The 23,065-nt window shown below is 49.8% G+C and overlaps 1 protein-coding gene across 1 annotated transcript in view; it reads left to right on the forward strand.

Moving 5' to 3' along the window:
• Positions 1–23,065, forward strand: part of HIVEP3 (HIVEP zinc finger 3) — a 446,808-nt gene that overhangs the window by 283,816 nt on the left and 139,927 nt on the right. The window contains exon 6 of the mRNA XM_032431558.1: positions 7,587–7,667. The gene's annotated coding sequence lies outside the window, so the exon portion shown is untranslated. The remainder of the gene's footprint in view (positions 1–7,586; positions 7,668–23,065) is intronic.

Raw genomic sequence — 23,065 nt, forward strand, 5'->3', positions numbered from 1 at the left:
GAATTGATGGGAAGGCTGGGGAACCAGGCTCAGAAAGGATCCAGGGCTCCTCAGGGGAGCAAAAAGCCAGAAACTAATTGGTGGCAATCTTGCCATGGCCACAGAGAATGGAAGATTCCAGGACCTGAAAGAGAGCATCCAAGTATCTAGCTCAGTCTCATGCCCTCCCCTGGGCTGCAAGGGAGCTTCGGTTTACTGACTCCCAAGACTAGGACTCCCAAGTGAAATCAGGGTCCTATTACAGAAGCAGGGAGACGGGATGCAGAGTGGCCAATACCCAGCAAATGCCCACCATAGTAGCTCATGATGCCTGTCCCAAAGACATGACAGAGGTAGTGTGGTACATGTCCCTCATGTCGGGGCAAAAGATGCACAATCTCAATGGCACAGGGACAGCTACTTGGAGGAGGGGACACATGAGCACTCTCTCAGGTCCCCACAGAGGTGGTCTCCCTCTGATATCACCCTGACAGGCAGATGATTCTGTCAAATCCTTCTAGAGGTTTTCTGAGCCACTCACCTGGGCAACGGCCCCTCCTGGCTTCTCCCAGCTGTTCTAGAAATTCTATCGGTGTGTCTTCTATTCACCAATGACAGGAAACTGGTAACAGCCCCAGAACATTCCTGAGCCTTTCTTTAAGACTGCATGAATAGAAGATCAAGTTGTAGGCTTACCCTCCCCTTGGCATGGTGGGTTTCACGCTTGGCCAGGTCTGTCGCTGCAAATAGCAAACCGTGACTGAGCACCTGCTGTGGGATAGATCGGGCACTAAGCACTTGGCAGGCACTATCTCATTTAACCCGTAGATGGCTGTCATTTTCCTTTTCTACAGATGGAGGAAACCGAGGCTTTAAAAGAATCAATGACTCTCCCTTGGGCACAGCCAATCAGTAACATAGCAGGACTCAAATCTGATCCAGAGCCCCTGTTTCAGTCCCTTCCCTACACTGTTCCACACCCCACGGCTAGCGGGCCTCTTTTCTTCCTGCTTGGTCTAGGAATGGGATGGGACCTTAGATGGGACATTTGTCCCCGCCAGGGACCCTCCGCCTACCACCTGCCAGAGCCTTCGGATTGCGCTAGAATTGCTGTTGGAAAGGTCAAGCCTTTCCTTACCTCACCCAGGGCCATGGAAGGCCATGGAAGCACAATAATGGGTTCCACTTTTTAATCTTCACAATGAAACCTTGTCTTTGCCCTCATGGTTGTCTCTAGAGGACACAGCTCTGCCTTCTGTGGGTGCAGAGCATTCTTTCTGCTGCTCTTGTCGGTGCCCTCAACCTGGCAAAAGACCAGGGACTCTGCGGGTCCCCAGGGGGATGGGTCCGAAGGAGCAATTTTCCAGCTGGGCTCCAAGAAGCCCCAGAGGCTCGGCAGAACCCCTCCAGGGGCAGCGCCACTCAGCTTCTCCCAGAGCACCCCATCTTTCTCTGTTTCTCATCCTGGTCTTCAATGTAAGTTTTATTCTCTAAGACCCTTTGTCAAGAATTCATGGGTCTATTGGAGACGTAGATGCTTTTCCTCCACAAGGTTCCACGACGTTTTCCTTAAACGAAAACTTCTAACACCGTGGCCCCCGGGCCAGTTGCCTCTACAGAACCATAGCTTAATGTTCTCTCTTGGGCATCATTTGAGGGCCAATAACCAGGAATAGCCATGGATGCAGGAAACAGTTAAGCATATTGGTAAAAAAATAGAGAAAGTTGTCCCCTATTTTGCGTGATTCTCTTGAAACAAAAGACCCTGGTCACCAAGCCCTCTCAGAAATCTGGGCAGGAGAGCTTGACCTTCCTTGTTCCCTGGCACCTTCCTACTACCGACAATAGAACCCTCCTATTTTACTCTTTGCTTGGCTACTAGGATGCCCAGAGCTAAGATCCTCAACCGGGCAGCTTTCTTTTTAAAACACGTGTATTTTTCCATTATATAATACTTGCATATTTCTTAAGAATTAGGAAATAAAAACAAGTACAAGAAAGCAAAATAATTTTACTCATTGTGTTTCTATTTTAAAAAAACCTGTTAATATTTTCATCTATTTCTTTCTTTTTTTTATGCTTTCTGTTCTGTTTATGTGCAGTTTCATGTGATTTTGTTTGCAGAGACTTTTTCTTTTTACATAAGGGAAATCATCCAGTCTATAAAACTTTGTAGCTTGCTTTTCTCCACCTCACACCACATTCTTAAAGGATGCATAAGATTCCACCAAGGAGTTCAGAGGTCAGCAAATTTGTCTGTAAAGGGCCAGAGAGCAAATATTTTAGGGTTTTGAGCCATACTATTTTTGTCTCCACTGTTCCATTCTACATTGTGTACATGAATGGATGTGGCCGTGTTCCAATAAAGCTTTATTTACAAAACAGGCTACCAGTGGGATTTGGCCTGCTGGCTGTAGTGTGGAACCCCCCCAATATAGATGTACTCTTGTTTTCATAGACCTGTTAGCTGTTCTCACGTGTTAGCACTTAGGTTTGCTTCCAGTATTATAAATGAGGCTACGTGGAATTTGCATAGAATTTTTTTCCTTAGACTATATTCCTGGAAACCAGGATGACTCTGCCCCAAAGTATGGATGTCTGTGAGGCAGAGCTCTTGGTGAAAGCTGTGAAATTGCTTTCCAAAACACTCTGCCAACTTCCACTACCAGCAGCGATGTGATAGCACCCATTTTCCTAAACCCTGTGTGCACTGGGCATTGTCCTTCGAGACACTTCCTTCCCCCCTGCCCTGTCCCTTCACATGCGCACTCTGCTTTCGTCTGACGTTCGAGCCTTAGTCTATGCTTTTATTCTTTAATCTTCCTCGTGTTCCGGTTTTGGAAGTGAGCAAGATATAAGCAACCAGGGGGCCCCAGGGAGGCACGGAGTTCTGAAGGTCCAGGGTGGGGGGCACTGGCCACTAGGGCTGACAGCTGCCCTTCTCTGCCAGGTGAGGGACTTCCAGAGCCTGTGGGCCAGGTGGGAGTTGGGAGAGAAAGGAGCAACACGGTGGGAAGGGAAGAGAGTGGCTTTGCCGATCAGCTGATTCCGGCTCCCATCAGGCTCCATGTTTGTGAGTGTGGGCAGGTTCTGCGCCTCTCTGAATGGCTCATGTTGTCATCTGTAGAGGGGATAAAACAGTCAACTGCACAGGATTGTCATGCGGATTCCACATGATCCTTAATAGCACAACCTCGCACAGTGCCTGGCACGGGGGAAGGACTGCATGTGTCTTGGTTAAGTGGAATTGACTTGAAAGTTAGGGTCTTAGGAGTGATGGGAAATAGATCATATGAAGATATTTTCAAAGAGAGAGAGAGTATGCCTACCACATGGTGGGCCTTCGAAATGGAATTGATGGATGAATGAATGATTGGAACTTTGAAGCCAAACAGCTCCAGCTTTGTCACTTGTTAGTTGCACGATCCTGGACAATGCACCCCGCTCTCTGTGCCTCTGCTTCCTTCGCTGCAGGATGGGCTTAATAAATAAGGATATTTACATAGTGTGCACTGATGAGGAAACTGAGCTTGGGGTGGCTCGTTTGTTCAGGGTTGCACAGCGGCCGCGTGGAGAGACCAGGGTGCCCAGCCGCGGGCGGCTGTGAGGGTGAACGAGACAAGGAATGGCAAGTCTCTGACTCGGTAAATGTTTGTTCCTTTCCACAAGCAGGATGCACTGGCAGCCTCGGGTCTTGGCCGGGGAAACCGAGCACAGGGGTGTGCAGCCCCCGTGGGAACGGGGACTGCCTTGGAGGCAGCTGCACGCCGGCTGTGAGTTGCTGGCGCTGGTGCGTAGGAGGGACTCTCCAAGGGGGGTTCTCTGGAGACCACCCTCCCCAGGGGGCCGCTTCCCAAGCAGCTGTCTCGCCTCCACGGGGCCCGTCTGCGCTGGGGCCAGAGAGAGAAGGTGCCTTTTCGCAGCAGCTTTTTGGCCTCGAGAGTGGAGCCCAGGCTTCTCTGACAAGCCCTATCCCTGGCAGAGGCATCCAGAGCCCACGTGAGGGAGAGTGTGCTGGAAGCAACACCCGGCACAGGACGGTCCAGAGGATGAGCTCCGTCACAGTCAACTGCTGTCGACCTTGTCAGGCTCATTATCGCTGTCACTATGGACTGGGGCCGGGTACAGGACGCTTTACCTCCTCCAGATGACATTTCAGCCACCCAACATCCCTCCAGGGTAGGTGTGAATACCCCCATTTGACAGATAAGGAAACTGAGGCAGGTACAGGGAGATAAGCACGTAACTAGTGAGTGACGGAGTGACAAGTGAGGACTTGAATTTAATTATCTGACTCGAGAGCCCATGTTCTTAATCACCACTCATATTTACTGCCCTTCGTTGGGCATAAAACCTCTTGGAGAAGTAGAAGGGCCTTTGAGTCCTAGAATAACCCACCTCCTTCCTCCTGGATTTGGCTGTGACCCAGGAACTGGGGGACCCTAGATTCCTTGGGGCCAGAGCTCTGGCTACTCTTTTGACTTGCTCATCCACACTTGACTTCTTTCCAGGGAGTATTTCATCCATTCAGTGATCCAACAAATGGTTATTGGGGATCTTTCACGCGCCAGGTCTTGCTCTAGGTACAGGGGTGCATCGTGAATAATAATTATAGCTAACCCTTACTCTGTACAGGTACTCCTCTAGACACTGTACCTGGATTAGCTCATTTAATACTCACAACAACCCCCTAGATAGCTCTTATCCTTTCTTGATAGATGAAGAAATTGAAGCATAGAGAGGTTAAGTAATTTGTCTAAGATCCCGTAGCTAGTGAGTGTCAGAGCCAGGATTTGAACCCAGGCAGTCTGGGGTCAGCATCAAAACGTGTAACTGCCCCCATACCGTTGTGGCTCTGGTACTTCCTGCCTTCATAGAACTTAGAGGCGTTCTTTTTAACAGGCGTGTTCAAATAGCACCAAAATAGTTTAATTCAGTTTTGTTTGTTGAGAAGTGAACTGGGCAGTGAGAAAAAATGATCCTGGATGTGTAAAGTGCTTGCCATCCCAGGGCCAGTGGGGAGGAGTCAGGGTTATGAAAGGGACCTTGTCCCACCCCCCCCCCCCCCCCCCCGCCCATGGCTTTGGCTGCTGTGTGCCCTTTGGCAAGTCTTGTCACCTCTCTGAGCTTCCATTTCTTTACTGTCAGTACCTATTCTACCTGCCTCCAAGCACTTTTGTGAAGACTAGATGACATGGCAGATGGAAACAAGATTTCACAATAGAAAAAAAAGAAAAGCACTGGGCAAGGATTTATTATTGGACCAGAGTGAAAATTTGGTTAGTTTGATGAATGGATGAATAAATGAATGAATGATTGTTCCTAGCAGGCCTACAGATTGGCTTGGGAGAGATCTCTCCTGAAGAGATCTCTCTCTTCAGGAGATCTGTTGATGTTTTTCAGGATCCCATCAGGTCTCTGTCCTTGGCCATGTCCCTTGAGTTCTTTTGCATCTGATTTTTTTTGTGAGCCTCTGAGACTGTTTTAGAAAACATTTATTAATATCTATTGAGAGATAGGCCCTGTGCTAGACTCTCTGGGGACACCAAGATGAATCTGGAATGCTCTCTGCCCTCAGGCACTCACAGGCCAGGAAGAGAAATGATAATATGATTAACTACTAATAATAATACTGCCACAAACAATGATGACCAGCAATTATCGAGCATTTACCCCACACTAGATATTGTGTTGAGTTTTTATATACATTATTTCATTTAATAATTACAACAGTCCATGAATTTACTAAAACTACTGTCCCATTTTACAGATAAGAAAACTGAGTCAGACAGTAACTTACCCAAGTTCACACAACTCTGAAGTTATAGAGCTGGACGTGAATCTGAGAAAGATGTGAATACAAGTAATTCTATTATTAGATAGAAACTACTGTGTATCCTATTAAAGGGGCAAGGACAAGCCTCTTAGGGCTCAGAAAGAGAAGGAAGAAGAATGATGGTGGTGGTGGTTGGTGGTGATAGTGAAAACGGTGATGGTGATGATGATGTTGTTGATGGTGATGATGGCATTTATGATGATGGTGGTGATGTTGGTGATGGTGCTGTTAATGGTAAGGATGATATTTATGATGATGGTGGTGGTGGTCGTGATGGTGATGAGGATGATGATGATGATGTTGATGGTAATGATGATGGTATTTATGATGATGGTGGTGATGTTTGTGATGGTGCTGTTAATGGTAAGGATGATATTTAAGATGATGTTGGTGGTGGTGGTGAGGATGGTGATGATGATGATGCTGTTGATGGTAATGATGATATTTATGATGGTGGTGGTGATGATGATGGTGGTGATGGTGATGGTGCATGGTGCTCCTGCTGCTGTTGATGGTAGTGATGATGATATTTATGATGATGGTGGTGGTGGTGGTGATGGGAATCATAGGGATGAGGATGATGGCGATGATGATGATAATCCTCTGGTGCCCAGTTGTTGAGCTTCTGCTTTATGCCAGGCCTTGATCTGGTTGCTTTCTACTATTTCATTTCATCCTCATAACAACTTCCCAATGTCAGGATAATTATCTCTGTTTTACTCATGAGGACTGTGAGCTAGAGAAAGGCTGAGTGGGCACTCCATGGGCAGACATCCAGTCCGAACTGGACTTGAGCTTGAGCATGCCTCACTGCAGAGCCACCACTCTCCCGGGTGTACCAGGGTCCCTAACCTGTGGACCATGGGCCTAGCCATCTCAGAGATGCTCCATAAATATCTATTGAACGAATATTGACTGAATGGATTCCTAAGGGATCAACACCTTAAGCCCAGAAGGCATAAATAACATGTCTCGAATGAGTAGGTGTAACCATTATTTAAATATACGTGGTAGTGCTGTGATAACTAAAATACAAGTTAATTGTAAAGTATTACGTTCATTGTGGCTTTTGTCTTATTCTTTATTTGCCCAGTGAAAAGATGCTAAGTGCATAGTTACGAGGAGTTTTGAGAAACGGTTTCACAGAAAAAGGAGTCCTGGTGCTGAAAACGGTGGGAAGCATCATGCCATCCTGCATGGCACATGCAAAATGCTTTGCCTGGCGTCTGGCACAGGATCACTCAGAGGAGGGAGGAAACCCACGGGGATGGGGATTGGGAGCCTGGGGCATTTGTCCTGCAGGTGTAAGACCTGAGCTGTCACTCTCAGTAGCTCTCTTTCTGTAAGAGCTGACACCAGCATCTAATAGCTTCCCCAAATGGCTATCAAATGCTCACATGAATGAATGAATAATGAAAGCAACAATGAGTGAGTTATGACGAACAGTGCTCAGGGAGCCCATGAGGGGATGTTTTCCCCAAGGAGTGCTTGAAAGTGAGAGTTTCTCAGCCTGAGAGCAGAAACAGAATGCAGAGCTGGTGGCTGGACTTGCGGCTCTGCAAGTGGGGTTATGAGGCTGGGGTTGCTCCCTGGGGGAGTCTGATCTTGACCCGGTGATGACCATGTTGGAAGAGTGGAGGTGACTGGAGCTTGGCTCTGAGGCCATTCTCAGCAGGGCTGTGCTCACCATTTTTGGATGTATTTTTCCAACTCAAGTGTAAGCTGACAGATGGTGGTGGAATAATATTCTCACTTTCTCTACTTCCCACAGGCCTCCCTCCAACACAGTCCTGCAAGCTCTTAGAAATCTCTGACACATCTCAACCATGAGACCACAGCCGGCTTTTGGCAGGTAAGCTCCCCCCATCCCTCCCCATGCATCCCAGGACACAGAGCAATTTCAGCACAGCCCAAAGGCCACTGGGCTGTGCTTGTGGCCAGGAAGTAGGTGGGGACGACTTCAGACTTGGCAGGAGAATGGAGCCCCCCATTCTGAGGAGATTTAAGGAAAAAGCTACCAAATGTCCGGAGTCCTGCATCTGGCATTTCTGCAAATGGCAGCATATGGCGGTGGGAACGTATCCTGGGATGAAAGCCAGGGAACTGGTTCTGACCCCAGGTCTGCCTTTACTGCTCAGAAAAATCTCCAGCAAGAACCTCCCTTTCTGGGTCTCTGTTTCCCTGTCGGAAAATGAGGGAATGAGACTCAGTGAACTGGGCAGCCCATAAGCTGGCCATTCCAGGCTCCCGCCAAGGCCACGGAATGGCAGAGAGAGGCATGGGGATGCCATTGCAGCTGTCCACCACTTCCCTGTCCGATTGCTCTCTGGACCTCACATCCACAGAGAGCCTGGGCTGGGCTGTGTGTGTGCTGTGCGTGTGCATGGATGCATTTGGGGGCAGGACCTGTGTCCCTTCTAGCAAATTCTGCTTGAACTCAGACTCAGACCTGGATGGTCACTACCCCTCTGCCTGCCCTCTCATGGCTGGGCAGAACACCATGGTCACTAGAGGATGCAGTGCCCAGATGGGCAGGGCAGAGCCTCCCCATGTGCTGAGAGCATGGGCAGGCCCACAGCAGAATATGGGTGTGAAGATCAAGCTGGGTGAGGGGCAACACAAGGTGGGAGGCACTCATTAGAAAGGAAGGAGTATAGGGCCAAAGCTCATGGGCAGAGCTGCAGGGCAGGCAGGCTGGGACAGCTGCCTGGAAAATGGGGCCAGTGGGGTACTGAGAGCCAGAGATGACTAAGGCATGTCGCCGAACTCAGAAGGTGTCCCATCCAAAGGAGGAGATACTGTGCAAATAGCTATGGTACGGGAGGCAGGAGGGTTCCATTCTGTCTGGGTTTGGTGGTAGGGGTGGTTTACAGAAGACCATTTGAAGGTGATTTGACTTGACTTGAACTGGGCTTTGAAGGATGAATAGAAGTTCACCAGATTAAAAAAAAAATGGAAGAAGGGCATTCTAGGCTGAGGAGACAGCAAGTGCAAATGAGCAGTGGCTGAGATGTGGACAGGTAGGGGTAGAAGTGAGGCCAGGAGAAGTGGGCAGGCCTTCGGACACCATGCTGAGGGGCTCAGGGTGGGCCCTGTATGATCAAGGAAGGGAGGTAGTCCCAGAGTGGGGCCAGAAGAGGCCTCTGGGCCCCAGGAAGGGGCTGCGAACTAAGAAGAGGTGCTCAGTTGGAACTCAGTATACCTGAACAATGGGGCCCAGGGCAGGACACCCCTTGCAGAAGTGTCTGGGGCCCCTTTGGGGCCCTTCAGGTCTCCCCATGCAGAGCATCGGCAGACACTCTGGGCCCCCTGTCCTGTGGTGGAGTCCTCTCCGGAGAGGGCTGTGGGGCTTGCAGTGCCCCGGCTCTCCCTGTTCTCCCTCGCCCCATCCCTGAAGACCAGGCCACCCCCCATGACAGCATCCCTTTAAGGACCCAATGCTGTCAGTAAGGCCCTTTCCAGCCCTCTCCTGTCCACGAATAACAAGGTGGCCCCTGTCCTAGAGTCGTTTTCTCTGTGGTGGGTAATACAGCACAATTTTGTCCTTTTACAGTTTCCTCTCTTGGCAGAACTCAAAATACTCTCACATCTGTCATCTCACGGGAGTGTAGAAAGAGTAGGCTCCGGGGCCCAGCAGCGCTGGATTCCAAACCTGCCGTGGCACTCCCATGGGGAGCGGGGTTTCCAGTCTGAGCCTCAGGGTTTTCATCTCTAAAACACCTACACCTACCTCCTCAGGTAGTTCCAGAACCTACTGCCCGAGCAGGTGAAAGTCTGGCTCCCTGTGCACTGGACAGGCGGCACTTACCTCCCATGCTTCTCCACCAGCTCGCATCCGTGTGATGGAGCGGGTCTGCTGACAGGCAGGGGAACCGAGAAAGGCCTGTGAGGTTTTGCCTTAAAAGGTGGCGTGAGCACTTAACACCTGTGCCTTTAACAGGCAGGCAGGCCAGTTACCTTGATGTTCCTTTAAAAAGTTCATGCAGCAGAACTTTCCTGACACCCCTTCTGTTCCAGGCACCGGCAGACACCGGGAATCCCGACAGGGATTCTGGAGAAGGGACATGTAAACAAGTAAATTGTAATGCACCGTAAGAAAGGAAAAGCGCTGTGGAGGAGGGGCGTGTGAGCCGGCCGGCCGTGGAGGGATCAGGAGGAGTCTGTCAGCTCAGGAGGAAGGGAGGGCGGGGTTCCAGGCAGAGGGGCCCGCGTGTGCCATGCAGAGCCCATAGGAGACGTCTTGGTGTGGTGGGGCATCCGTGTTGGGGTTTATGACGACCGGCCCTGCAGAGCTCCCCGTCACGGGGAAACATTCAAGGAAGCCGAGCACCCCGCCCCCTTGTCAGCTCGGGAGGGTCACGTCCAGGGCCAGTCTTCACAGTTGAAGAAGAATAGCATCAACAGGCTCCATGTGAAGACCAGATAGGCAGCCTCTAGTGCCGGGCATCGAGGAGCTTCCAAGGCTCTCCTTGGCTGGCGTGGAGGGCGTACGTGACCCACGGCTCTGGAGTGGTCCTGGGGATGCTGTTGCTGCGTCTGTCCTGGGAGCAGGGATAGAGATGGGTGACACTGGGTCCCTGCCCCCAGTGCAGAGAGGGAGGTGGACAGGCCCTCCTATGCCCACGTGGCAGAGCTACTGATGCTGTCACCGGGGGGCATTCACAGAGCTATGGGACCATAGAGGAGGGGGAGCCAGAGGGCAGGAGCCGGGGGCACCCTCAGGAGGGAATCTTAGCCAGATGGTAGTCATAAAAATCATTCTTACAACTAATGATTACTTAGCACTTACTACCTGCCAGGCACTGTTCTAAGAGCTTTGTATGGGTTTACCCTCGACTTGCACAAGTCCGCAGAGTGTTATCATCTTCTTGTACAGATGAGGATGACTGATGCACAGAGAGGCTGAGTCATTGTCCCAAGCACGCACAGCTGGGAAGTGGCCTAGCCAGGCCAAACCCAGGCGGTCTGGCCTCAGAGTCCACACTTGAACGGCCTAGGGCAGCCGAACACTAAGCCCTCTCCCAGAACTAGAGGCACTGCAGGGTTGGGACTATGCTTTGCTCTAGCACAGAGTAGGTACGCCATAAAAACGTGTTCGCTAGCAAGAATGCACAGATGCATGGATGAAATGGCCCTGGAAGAGGTGGGGCTGAAAATGAGGATGGGGACAGGCAGCGCCGAGGCTGCAGCTAGAGCAAAGGCCTCGGTCCCAGCTGGCTTTGCCTCCAGGCCCTGCCAGGTCCGGAGCACTGGACCAGATAAAAGAGAGTTTGACCGGCAGCCTCCCTGGCCAACCCTGCCTGCCCGGAAGACCTGGCACCTTCCCCTGCAGCCCTCCCCACCCGCCCTGTCCCACGTGGGGAAAGGGCAGGTGCTGTGCTATTCATGTCCCTGTGCACTCTCTGTCACCCGTTCCCTCCAAGGCTCCCGGGGACTGATCTGGCAACAGGACCCCAAGCCCCCCATCCCCTTCCAGAGGCAGAGAAGGCATGCACCACCCAAGAGGGACCCAGGAAAGACAGTTCAAAACTTGTTCTTGTAAGAAATTGCTTTCTCACGGAGACTTCAAGGAGCAGGTGATTTTCAAAGACCCTTTCTTCAAGCTCTGTGGGCCGCGAATGGAAAACCAGGCTTGGGACCTAGCTCTGTGGCTTCCTGCCTGGGCACCCTCGGGTGATGAATTCGCTTCTCTGTACCCCAGTTTCCAGCTCCATAAAGCGGGAAGAGCAACAACTGCAGAATTAAAGGGGGTAATAAAGTGTGGGCGAAACTCCTGTACAGGACTGGACTCAGGGAACAGTGTTTCTCGGCTTCCTGCTTTGCTCCTGGGGCCTCGGTTTGCTCCATAAAATGAAGGTTGGAAGACATCGATCTTTAACACCTTTAACAGCTTTGACATCCTGGGATTCAAAGTTGCCAACACCAGTCGACTAGATACATAAATATATTTATACACACAGATATACTATATGCCTTCCGGGTATGCGATGTAGTCATTTTTACAGCCTTTCGGGTATGCGATGTAGTCATTTTTACAAACTTAGAATGTATATTAAGTGAAATTTAGCATAAATATACAACTTACAGCGGTCTTATGTTTTCTTCTGGTTGCAAAAGTAGTACATAAGTTATTGAGAACATTTTGGAAGGTACCAGAAGAGAAAAAAAAGTTCACCCACTATTTCACATTGAAGACTGAGATACAGCCTCTTCGGTATTTAGTGAATTCCTCTCCCCCACTTTTTCTATGCACAGATTTCTTAAAAATCTATTTGGGATTCTACTCTGCATTCTATTTTTTAACTCGAGAGGAGCTGCTGGAGGAGGCCCCTGGGACGGGCTGCCGCCGCAGGGCCGAGAGGAGAGGTGCGGGAGGTGGTAGCCGACACAGCTGTCCCATGCCCCCCCCACCCCCCCACCCCGCCCCGGGCGGCCGGCTGGAGGCATCTGACCCTCGGATGTTCTGTGTCTCTGGCGGGGGCACATTCTACGCTAATTTTAGCTTAGCCTCTCAGGCCTGCTGGCCTTGGGGCCCGCACATAATGGACGCCTTATGTAGACAGCTGCCAACAGTGCAGGAAGAAGCGTCCCACCTTAAAATGTTCCCCATCACAGGCCAGTCCTCTGCTCGGGGAGAACAAGCCGGCTCCCTGTTCCTTCTCCCACCAGGAAGGGGCCGTTGTTGACGTTCATGGCCCAGCAGGCTGGACCTGGCGGGCAGGTGGCCCACCAAACACACGGGTGATTGCTTCTGTGGACGGGGCCGTGTTTTTACAGGACAGGCTTTGATTTGAGCTGGAACAGCTGAGAGACTTCCCGAGAAATGGCTGGGCTGTGTGTTTGCAGCCCGGCAGCAGGGTGTCTGAAATGTCACCGGGTGTGTATATAGAACCTTCTGGAGCCTCGCCTTGATGCTTTACCTTTGTCAAGTATGTACAGATGTACAGTGTCCTTTGACATCCCTTTTTATCCCGATGACGTATGTCTTGGGTGACAGTACTCCCCTATGACAGGCAGGGGACCTGAGGTGGAGAGGGGGAAGTAATTGGCTCAAGGTCACCCAGCAAATCTGTGGCAGAGACTTGAGCATGAGTGTGGGTCTCTCCCGTTCCAAGTCTGGGACTCTTTCCTTTCATCAGCACCACCTAGGTGAGCTGTTCGACCAAGTCCCTATCCATCTGCTCTGTGTTTCCCTATATTTGGCCTTGTTTCTCCCAAATGAGGTCCTTTCATTTTTACCTTAAAAGTCATACCTGTTTACTCGAAAATACATATACCTAGCTGGTCTGTTTCTATGGCACAGATCCGATCATGGAAGAATCTTGGTTCAAAAGGCAAGAAGTCTCTGTTTGGCCACAGCATGAAGCCCACATGCCTCAGGCTGACCTCCAACCTCCACCACATGCTCCCTGCTGGAACCCCCCAAGTCTGGGCTCCTGCAGCACTTCGATCTCTCTCTCGTGGCACCTAGGTAGGGTTGGGAAATCTCCCTTATGATCTGCTTCCTGACCAGAATGGAGCTCCACAGGCGGGAGACCTGCAAGCTGCTCATCTGCATGTCCCTGGGGTCCGCACTGGGCCAAAGTGTCAAGCCCAGTAAATGTCTTGGCCCCCAACCCACAGTCTTTCATGAGAAACTGGATCTTTAATCCAGGCTTAGAAATGAGCCGAGGCCTGCCCAGCAGCTGCCAGCCCAATACGGAAGTGGCTGCTTGGCTGGACTCCCAGGAGGGGCCTGCAGGGCCAAGCAAAGAACCCCTGACCCTGTGCAGGCTGGGTAGAAGAAACCGGAAGGGCGTCCCCAGATGTGTGCTGGAGACCATCCCCTGCTCCCATGGCAAACCTTCCCCCCCACCCCTCCACTCTCCCATCCCCTGGCGACAATACAGCCTGTGTCATACGTACCCCAGCCTGGACAGTGGCTCTTTGACCAAGTCTGATGCTCTTCAGGAACAATCCATGGGCATCGCACGCTGCTCTGGGGGAAGAACAGTACTCTAGGGACTATGTTGATTTCGTCAGGGCAGGACCCCTGCTCTCCGGCTCCAGATGGGACTCCTCTCTGGGCCACGGCCCCTCAACCTCCCGGACTTGGGTGCTGTCGATGTTGTTATGGGAGAGGCAGGGCCTTCGGAGTCCCATGGCCTCGGCTCCAGCCAGTCCTGCGCTTAGGAGCTATGGGCTCCATCTTACTGGACGTCAGTGTCTTCTTTGCAAAATGGGAGTAGCGAGAGCAGCCTTTCAAGGCTGCTGTATCTTACAGGGATGTGCCTTTCAGAAAGTGTAGTGATGCAGCAGATGCAGCGTGAAGCCCTGCGTCCCTTCTTCTGGAGGGCTCTCAAGAGCTCGAGAGCCTCCCTGAAAAGTGCCCAGGCTGCTCAGTGAGGGTGGTGGCCTCAGGGAGAGGTTGCACGTGGCACATCAGGCTAGCTGTGACCAGTTCTTTGATTCTGACGTGGGCTTGGGGGTTTAGCCAAAGATGAGAGGGAGGAAAAGAAAAACTCCTCTTGTTTTCTTACAAAAGTCCATGGAAAAGTGAGTGTTTATAATAGAATCCTTTCACTTTCCTTTTAGCTTTCTAGAAAGATGTCTGTCATTCATTTGTCCGTTCATTTATTCATTCATCCTACAGATATCTCCATGGCCCCAACCACTTGCCAGACGTGGCAGGGGATGCTCTGTAAGCAGCATGGGGACCCTGCCTCTAGAGGGCTCAGCGTGTAACAGTCATTGTAATTTGGGGTGAAAAGTGACATAGGAAAGGCACAGTGTTGAGTGAGGGAGTGGTCATTTCCTGCAGGACTGGTTGGAAATGTTTCCATGAAGATAATGGCACCAAAATGAGCCAGTTAGAAAGCATAGAGGTAGAAGATCCCAGTCCCTAAAGAAATAGAAGCCTAAAATACCCAAGAATAAACTTAAGGAGGTATTGTGAATTGGTCTATAAATTAAATAAAATCCCATCAATTTTTTTTCATAAAATTATTAGAAAGTACCTCCGGAAAAATAAACATGGGTGACTAGCTTAGAAAAAGTCAGTGTTGGTAAAGGAATAGGGCTTTGGCTCAATGGACAGAACAGAGCCCCCAGAAGTAGCCGTAAGTGAGCGCAGCACTCAGAATTAGAGACAAAAAGCCAGAAGATTCCTAACGTGCTCTCAAAACAACCGGCTAGCTATTTGCAGAAGAAAAACAAAGCAAAACAAGACAAAACTGGATCCATACCTCAGTCCTGGTGCCAAAATAAATTTCTGGGTGATAAAAAAAAAAAGCACGAAGCCATAAAGCTATTAGAAGAAAAACAATGAGGGAATGTTTGTATCGTATTGAGATGGAGAACATGTCCTTAAGTGTAAAACAAATCCAGAAGTCATGAAAGAAAATAAGTAAAGACCCCGTGGACCAAAACCACAATAATCAAGGTCAAAGGGTGATAACAAATGAAGGAAAGTGTCTCAACATTTGTGTGACGGGTAGAAGGTTACTAGCACCAGTATAGAAAGAGCTCATAAATGAAGTGAAGACAGATTGTCAGTAGAAAAACAGGCAGGCAGCTTGTGAACAGGCAATTTGCACGAGACAAAATACAGGGTGTCGTAAGCATAGGAGAAGTGTGGTCCCCAGGAGTCAAAGGATACACATTAAAGAATCAAGATGTATTTCTGGGGCCTCTTTCAAAAAGTGAGAATACTTGCAGAGATGAGGAATGGGCCCCAGGGATACTTGAGCACTCTTTATGGGTTGTGAATTGATACACATTTTCTGAGATGGGTGGTGGATTTAGTAATATGTACCCACATTTTCAAATGTATATACCTTCCACTTGACAGTCCACTTCGGAACAGTAGTCCTAAGGAAACAATAAAAAAATACCTGGAACGGTGTATGGAAGAAGACAGCCAGAGCACGCTGGTTAAGAGTGAGGCATCAGAGGTCAGAGAGACCTGGCTTTAAGCTGTGTGACCCTGGAAAAGTTACTTAACCTCTCTGAGCATCAGAGTCCTCATCTGTAAAGTGGGCATAATAATAACATCACCATCATAGGCTTGTTGTGCACTTCATCTAAGATAATACTTAGAAAACTCTTCACAGAAGGCTGTGTCCCTAGTAAGTACTGAATAAATGTTCGCTATTTTATTATTGCCAATGAGGATGTTCATCATAGTATTGTTTATAATAGGGAATAATAGGAAACACCAAATTGGCCATCAGTAGGGAACTACTGGTTAATAATGGAAGAAATGCTCAAAGAGAGGCAGCCATTTGGAGACCTGTATTTATGGACATAGAAGGGTACCTTTGACATATTCATGTATGACTTTCATCTTAAAAAAAGGTATCAAAAGCATATAGAAGGTATGTTCCCAGAGGCATCAAAGTATACATCTGTGTATCTAGAAAAGTACAGTCGATTCTTGTCATTCAGAGTCCTTAATGTTCTATGAAGTTCCCACAAACACTGAATGAGTGAATGCTGAGCCGTTGCTCCTACGGGGAATTCAGCATTCAGTTCCTGCGAGCCTCTGGTCACAACATTCTTGTCAACTGATCAATGCAAAATGTTATTTTACATGTGTTTCTGTTAAAAACACCTTATGTAATAGATAATGTTGATTCCTTAACATTGAGCTCATGGCCAACAAAAATGTCACTAATACCTGAAGGCAGCTTGTCTAACACATGTACTTTCTCTGTAAGGCACATCACAGCGAAATCACCAATGAAAGGCATAAAAAACGCAAAAAAAAAGTTGGCACTAAAGAGAGAGTTAAAGGGACACTTGTTTACATATGGGAGCTGAAACAAGAAGGCAGCATCGTGTTTCTTGACCTCAGCTGGAAAGATGCACATAGGGCAGCTCACATTTTTCACCACTCTGCTCATGACTGCAAATGACCATAAAAATACCATGAGTATTGATTTGGGGGGTTACAAACAAATTTTAGTGAGTAGGTAAATTTGCAAATACAGACTCTGAATAATGAGGTTCAACTGTATCTAGAAGTGTGGTTGTTATCTGAGAGTCAGCATTTTTCCCCTTCTTCCTTGTAGTGGACATGTAGGAGTATCAGTCAAAGCAGTGAGTTTTCTTTATTTTTTTTTTTTTATTTTGGGAAGAAAAACTTGTCATCAGTGGTATTTCATTGTCAAGATAAAAGCCAGACTTGTTAGGATAATGAAAACAGCTATGGCTTTTATCTATTGCTTATGATGTGCCACACACACTTCTAAGCCCTTTACCATATAGTAACTCATGTACTTCTCACCCAAAGGGATAGGTACGATTAATGTCTTCACCTTACAGGTGTGAAAATGGAGGCAAAGAGAGGTCAGGTAACGTGCCCAAGATCCCAGTTTGTAGGAGGCAGAGTCTAGATTGGAACCCAGGCAGTCTGGCTCCAGAAGCCGTATTTTCAACCAAAATTCTGGCTGGCCCTGGGTTGCAGAGATGCCCAGGAGCATCTGACCAGGACTTCCAGTCTAGATTGTGGGCAGTGAGAGGGGCACACCAGGCTTTGGGGGTTCATGCAGCAGGAGGCCTTCCCAGCCCAGCCTGAGGGCTTAGAGAAGGTGACACTAGCCAGCACTCCACAGTCTGGCTCCCCTTTCTTTCTCAGCTCCTTACAGGCATGCCCTCTCTCCCACTAGAGCATTCCACCATGAGTCACACCCAACTGTCCCCGTCCTTGAGCCTGCCATGCCATCTTACACTTGTGGGCCTTCTGCCTATCTCCCAAGGCTCAGCTCAAAAGCCATCTTCTTTCTCAAGCCATCAGCAAGAAGCGAGGGCTCCTTCCCCTGGTTGGCCATCTATTTTTGAACTCTGTGGCCATTATCTCTACTCCCCCAACCATCCACCAGCCTCTAATGAACTTGTCTCGGAGATCCTTGGATCCCCAGCACCCAGTATGTTCCTCGCACATTTGATCTATCAGTACAAGTGTGTTGGGTAGACAGGTAAACTAACAGATGGCAATACCTAAGATTCTGAGACCCCCAAGGATCTAAGCAAGCTGGATTGTGACATGGTTGTCATTGAAGGCCGCCAAGGCTCTGGAGAGTTCTGGAGGGCCGAGCTGTCTGGCCAGGAGCCTCTGTGACCACAGAATCAGGAGGCAGAGCTGCCAGGGCTGTAAGGCCAACATTAGCCACGGTGTTGTTTCTGTGGCTTCTGAAAAACCCCCACCCCAGTGGGAAAGACTAAGAAAGGTCCCATTCAGCTTCTCTTGGCATTTCCAAGGGAAAGGATGGGGTTTGGATTGGCTGGGCCAGGGACATCTTTTCTAAAATAGCTTCATGCATATTCAACTGCTCCCTGAAATAGTCGAGTGGCTATTTTAAGCAGCTTCTACTCAGATGCCCACACATAATGGCATCTACCTTGAGCATGTAAACCAGCAAGAAGCAAAGAAAAGGGTAAGGGAGGACAATGTAAGGAGGCTTTTGATGGATTTCTACCCCTCCCCCCCCACCCCTTAATGTGTTTTCTTCTCAGGGACTCTCTTGCATGAAATTGAAAGTCATGGTTACTATGACAACTCCCTAGAGGAGTTTTCCCATCCAGTGACCTCACCCACCCAGATCCCAGAAAGCACAACTGCGCAGGGGGCAGTGGTAACTTGGGGTGCGGTAGGAGAGGTGCAAAACGGAAGTCAGTTCATGGACTCCGGAGAGAGCTCCTCGCTGCCCATTTCCTCCTGCTTTACGCACAATTCTAACAGGTTCCAGCAGGCTGGAAGTGGAGGCCGGGGAGGACAGGGAGAGGTGGGACCCGACCGCAGGGGGTTGAGGTTACAAAATATAATCCAGCCGTAGGGGTGAAGAGAGAACAACTCCACAAAGGCAATATTTATTAACAAATATGTGCCAGGACATCAGTGTACCCTGTGCTATTTGCTGGGGAAATAACGATAAATAAGACATGGGTATGAAATGAACATGTAAATAAACAATTGTAAGTGTATTTATCTAAGCTTTAACTTTGTTTCCCACCCCACCCCCCAAAGATTCAAAAGAGAAGCTGGAAATATAATGTAGTAAGTGCCACAGTTGAGGTGAGGACACAGGATTCACGAAGGAAGGAAGCAGGTCTGAGCCACATCTCTGGGGCTGTGGAGGCTCTGTTCCATCAGAAGAGCTCTCTGGGGCCACATCCCATGTGGTCAGAGACCCCCACACCCCTAGTCCCCTCCCCTCTGCAGGTCTCCCTGTGTCATGACATTGAATGACGTTTGGAAGAAAAGGAGATTGTAAAAGCTTCCCAGGGAGAGGTGCAACTCTGAGAATGAGTGAGACGTTCACTCTGGCATCGCAGATGAGGCATCAGGACAAGGAAATGACCAGGGAGGCTGGAAGCCTGGGTGCCAGCAGGAGGGCTGCGACAGGGAGGGTCTGACTCTGGGGCAGCCGGCTCAGCTGTGTGTCGGGGAAGAAACGGCTTGCTTTTACGGGTCTGGATTTATAGTCACACCGTTGCCCCATAGTCCCCCAGGAAAGCTTCTGTTTTGTTTTGTTCAGGGCACCCTGAGAAAGACAGGAAAGTGTGTGATACCTTTTTGGAAGCTGGTCACTCAGAGGGTTTGGGTGAGAGCCACAGGTGAAGTTCAAGGACGTGAGCTTCGGCTCTGCGAGGGACACCTGGCGAGCGTTACTTCTGAGCTGGCCCCTGTGAAGGCTTCGGGAACCAATCAGTAAGCAGCCTGGTGCCCAGAGGTGGCTGCGTCCGTCCATCCTGTCCATCCCCTGTCGCTCCTCCATCCGCATGCAGCTCCTTTATTCTCCATTTGTTCCTTCGTTTGTTCACTCATTCATTCCTTCAGTTGAAACTACAGACTGGGATGTCGTTGGCATGGATAACGGTTTCTTTGCTGAATTTTCAGGGATCTGTGATACCCCTGAAATTCTAAGAGAATGAACACAGAGTCTGTGTTCACCTTCTGAAGAGAGAGTGCATAGCTTTCAGCAGATTCTCAAAGGAGTAGGGGACCCAAAAAAGGTTAAGAACCACTGAGAGAGATAGGAATTGCTTTATTTTAAAACAAACGGTTTCACCTTTTGGTAGACAAGCAGGGTAAAGGAGTGCTGAGGGAAATCCCTAGTTCTGTGCCAAGCTGCCTCGGGTGACAAAGTGTCCCTGGGGACTCTACCAGGGTCCCCAGCATTGCTGCACACCTAGCGTGAGGACACAATGCAACTGAGCTGGGCGCAGAGGCCTGAGCATCGAGGCAAGGCAGGATCCTCCCCCTACTACTCCTCTCTGTTTCTCTCTCTTCCCAACCACAGTCTCTCTGCAAGGCCCCTTTCCAGCCTGCGCTTGGCAGAAAGTGAGGAGGCCCTTCTGGTTTGGATAGATTTAGAAAGCTGGAAGAAATCTGAGAAAGGAGAAAGCATATGAGCTGGAGTTGCAGAGGTCTGGGTATTGAATAAGACTTTGAAGGGAAGGAGAAGCTAAGGCTTATTGATCAGTTATAAAAGTCAGGTTGTGTCAGACCTTGTCTGGAAAGCCTCCAGTGGCTCTCTGTCTCTGAGTAAAAGCCAGAGGTCTTATAAATGTCTTCTCAGCCCCAGTGATGTGACCACCAATGACTTCTTACATATTCCATATCCTCTGGCCTCCATACTGTCCCTCAAACTCTGGCCTCAGGGCCTTTGCACATGCTGTTTCATCTGCTAGGAAAAATATACTCAGGTCTTTACTTAAATGTCGCCTTCTTCTCCGGGAAGCCCTCTCTAGCCCTAATTAAAATGGCAAAACCTCCTATTGCCACTACCCCATCTCCTGCTTTGCTCTTCTTGTCATCTAACCTGACATTGTCTATTGCTATTCCCAGTGCCTGAGACCATGCTTGGCCCATAGTTGATGCTAAATTAATATTTGTGGAATGAATGAATCGACTCTTTTCATGCTCTGAGCTAGCTGTTTTAACATACTATAATCTGCTGATCCTGTAATAAGTATTCTGCAGGGCAAGTTTTATTTTCCCTTTCTCGAATGAAAACCAGGGACTCAGCAGCTAGAACAACTTCCTGGGTTCTGGGGTCTCAGACACTCCTGCTGTCTTTTTGTTTCCGCACCCCTGTCCTGCAGGGCTTTGATACTGCCTTCAGCAAGGCTCCTTGAGTCAGGCAACAGGCTGGGTTTGCACATGATCCGGCCATGTCTGGGCCAGATGGTGTTTGATATATGCTGGAGGTGCGAGCCACATTACACTCATCAGAAGCGAAGTAGAGGTGAAAAGAAGACCACTCTGGGGGGCTTTTGATGGATTCCTACTCCCCACTGCCACCCCATAATGTATTTTAAATAGCAGCTCACTTTTCTGGAAGAGATTACTGCAACGAGGACTTTGCTCTTTGAAAATAAAGCCCGGAACCCAAAAGTAAGCCCAGAATGCATCAGAGAGCCGCAGTGGACATAAGCCAGTTCGTTTGCTGGTAGTAGAGTCCATCGGGTGGTCCCCTGCCCGAGTCCTTCACTGTTACACACAATTCTAACACATGCCCAGCCTGTGGGAATAGGGGGTGGGGGAAGGTGGTGAGACAGGACGCGGGCTACAGGGCTGGGGAGAGAAACCACGTTACACCCCCTCCACACACACAGGTGCTCTGGCTACTGAGAATCATGAAGATGGATACACACAGAATACATCTTTAGGGAACTTACAGTCCAACAAGAGAAACAGATGGAAAACAATTAAATTTAAGTGTACTCATTTATCCAAATCCTCACCCTATTCCAACAAGGATTCCAGAGAGATTTGGGGAATATGATATAGTACTATTCTGTAGTTGAGGTGGGGACGAGGGCTCCAAGGGAGAATGGTCTCTTCTTCCTGGGGAGTCAGGGGTCTCCGAGGTGGTGGTGCTGGAGCTGAGAGTGGGGGAGGCAGCTGGCCCACTTGGTGACCCAGCAGGAGGCCCTGTGGCTAGAGTCGGGGGCACACAACCACCCATCCGTAATAGGTGCTGTGAGCGGGTCCTGCTCCTTGAGGGACTTCTAGTCCAGTGAAGCAAAGACTTGTACCTACAGGCCCTCCTTCCTCGCTCTCAGAGGCCTGCTCTCAGCAGATGGAAAGCCCCAGGCTAACAGGCCTGTGACATTTCCTGTGGTGGCTGAGGCAGACGCTGCTATAGGCTTGGTCCTCCTGGACCCCAAGTTCAGGCTGCACTGATGACGGTCCCTAGTCGTTCTGGGCACAGGAGTAATATCTGGCCGGACCTGGCATTCAGACAGCACGGTACAGTTTGCAGAGCTCCATTGCACCCCTCACCCCCCTTGCCCCCCCAAGAAGGCTGGCGAGGCCCAATTTTCCAATGTGTGCATGTGACCAGAGAAGCGCTGAGACGCCAAGTCTCACTCCCAGGAAGTGGCCGAGACAGTTCTGGAGCCCAAGTGGAGGGGACAGAGGCCCGGCCCACATAAGCATGCAGCTGGTAGGGCAAACACGGGCAGAGGACCACCCTCCAGCAAGAGAAAGGTGCTGTAGCTGGTGGGCAAAGGCTGGGGCTCTGCCATCAGATTGATCCAGGTTCAAATCCTGCCTCTGCCAGCCACAAGCTAGGTGCCCTCACCTCCCTGAGCTTTGGGCGTCTCGCCAGTTAAATGAGAACAGTCATGTCTCCTTTGCAGGTTTGTCATAGGAATGAAATGAGGTGATGTGTGCACATCTACGCAGTGAAGTAAGCATCGGCTAGTGCCATGGACGGCTCAGTTTGTGGCAGGCTTTTCGTGAATTATTTCATCCCATTCTCCATGCAACCTACAGAGTAGGTCCTATCACCTCATTTTACAGACTTATAAAGAAACTGAGTTCACCAAAGCTCCCCTGCTGGCAGGTGGGGCAAACTGAATACTGGCTTTAAAGCCCCAGTCATTAAACACGCCGCCGCCGTTATGCACCTCGTCTCACTGCTTGCATGAACCTTTGGCCCACATGGGCTTGGCCACTCTCCAAGCTTGTGGAGGTGACCCCCTGACCTAGCAGGAGGGAAGCACCAGGGGACTGTGTGGTCAGGAGTCCCTGGAGACACTGGACAGGCCGAGCGAGTGAGCTTGACCCTGGAGGAAACGGTCAGCAGCTGGGGCCTTGGGAAGGAAGGGCTAGAAGGTCATGGGCATTAGGCAGAGCCTCATGGCCAAGGTGGTTGGTGGCTTTGGACAAGCAAAGTGGTGACCTGGAATCCAGCGGGCTGGGCTTCCCTTTCCCACTTCCTTCCTGTGCCGACTGTCCCGCTGAGCCACCTCCAGGAA

The sequence above is a fragment of the Phoca vitulina genome, unplaced genomic scaffold (assembly GCF_004348235.1).
Source record: "Phoca vitulina isolate PV1807 unplaced genomic scaffold, GSC_HSeal_1.0 scaffold2, whole genome shotgun sequence".
Lineage (NCBI taxonomy): Eukaryota > Metazoa > Chordata > Mammalia > Carnivora > Phocidae > Phoca > Phoca vitulina.